Source organism: Triticum aestivum, chromosome 4B (assembly GCF_018294505.1).
Source record: "Triticum aestivum cultivar Chinese Spring chromosome 4B, IWGSC CS RefSeq v2.1, whole genome shotgun sequence".
In the NCBI taxonomy this organism is placed as follows: Eukaryota; Viridiplantae; Streptophyta; class Magnoliopsida; order Poales; family Poaceae; genus Triticum; species Triticum aestivum.
Genome location: NC_057804.1, coordinates 6,086,846 through 6,088,772, shown reverse-complemented (window position 1 = coordinate 6,088,772; position 1,927 = coordinate 6,086,846). Strand labels below are relative to the sequence as shown.

Genomic DNA, 1,927 nt, shown 5'->3' with positions numbered 1-1,927 from the left:
AAGAAGATTATTAGATGCACTAGGGACATGTAGTATTGTTCTGAGATGAATTGGACAGTAAGGGGTTTTAACAACTGAATGACCAACATGTTTTATCCTCAAACCTGCTCCACCGGCGGTGTGAATCTGGTCTTGACCGCGGTACTTATCCCGCATAGTTACTTTCTCCAACTCACCTGTGATGTGGTTTGTAGCACCACTATCCACATACCACTTTGTATCTACGCCATATGAGGCTTCAGCAGCACTAACAACTTTTTCGTCCTAGGAGGAGTCACCTTCATCTTCCCTGTACCAGCAGTCTTTGGCAGAGTGGCCCAGATTCCCGCATATCTGACAGCGGATGGCATTGGGACGATTCTTGGAGGAGGAACGGCGACCCCTGTTGTTGTTGGAGGAGGGTCGTCCGCCGGCATCGGTGCGAGGAGCAACGCCAACGTTGTTTTTGCTGTAGTTGCCGCCGCCATTGCCTTTGCTCTTGCCGCGCGGCAGACCACGAGGGCGGAAGCCACCACGGCCACCATGAACAGCGGCGTTGGCGGAGGACTTGAACCCGTTGTTGTTGTTGCCTTGGAACATCGCCACGCGCTGATCGAAGTTGCTCACCTGAGCAAACAGATCATCAAGCGTGACGGGTTCGGTGCGGGCGTCGAGGGCTGACACCAGTGGTTGGTACTCCATACCCAGCCCGACGATGATGTAGGTGATCTGCCCGTCCTCATCTAGAGGCTTGCCAGCAGCCGCTAGCTCGTCGGCGAGGCCGCGCATATAGGCGAAGTAGGCGCTCACCGGCTGCGTGCCCTTCTCTGCGTTGGAGAGAGTGACATGGAAGTTGTTCACGCGCGATCTGGACTGGAACGAAAACATGTTCGCCACCGCAGCCCAGAGCTCGTGCGCCTTGCTGATGTTGGTCACCTGGACAAGAACTTCTCTGAAAAGATTAACCAGCAAATATGACAATACCTGCTGATCTTGCCGCACCTAGACTTGATGAAGAGGGTTCGGCGAGGCTGATTCCCTGCCGTCTTTGTCCCTGGTGACGACGAACTTCTCTGGTTCTTTGATTGTTCCTTCAGCATAGCCGAAGACACCAGCCCTGATCAACTGTGGCGTGACCTGCGCACGCCAGAGGACGTAGTTCGTCAGGGTAAGCTTTTATGTAACCTAACCATGCATTGAGGTTGGCCAGAGGAGCGCTGGTGGAAGAAGACATGGCGAGCTCGTGGATGGATGGAAAACGATGGATGCTAGATGAATAGGAAGAGGGAGGCTCTGATACCATGTGAAGATTGGCTTAAGCATCTTACCTCGTTGGAGGGACGCACCACATGCTTATATAACAGGAGGGCACCTCCCTGTATAGCGCATACAATTGGTTGGGATTACAACTTGTGAACCAAGGAAAGAGAGGGAGAGATAAGGCTACGGTTACAGGAGGATAGAGACCGATCCTAACAACCTAACCAGCGCTACATATGTCACATTACAATGTCACATTACAATATGTTTAACAATTGCGACGGCGTGGTCCGCGTCACTCGACGTTGCTAGCCCCTGCAATGGCTCCCCGTCCAGTCCCTACTTGGCCGCACGGTAGATGTTGCAGATGCTTCGCTCTTGGGCATCTGCGGCTGACTGCAGAGATCTGATTCGGTGCTCCCATTGCTGGGAGAATGGTCACCGTGCACGCGGATGCCACAATCCTTGGCATCCTCTAAGTTCTTTGGCATGCCTTGCCATGCCGCCAGTCCTTGGTTCCGCGCGTCGTCCTGCTCTAGCTTCATGTAAAGGTGCAATGAAATCCGTGCTCCCCTCCAAGGCGCTTCTCCATGGGTCTTGGGCGTCTGTCATCTCTGCTACATTTTGCTCGGCAACCTCGCCTGATATGATGTTGCAGTCCACTCTGGCTGATCGGGCAACATTGCTG

At 53.5% G+C, this 1,927-nt stretch overlaps 1 pseudogene; it reads right to left on the bottom strand.

Annotated features, from left to right (window-relative positions):
- Nucleotides 1–590: 590 nt before the first annotated feature.
- On the bottom strand, nt 591–729 carry LOC123095333 (uncharacterized; annotated as a pseudogene).
- Between the last annotated feature and the right edge of the window lie 1,198 nt (nt 730–1,927).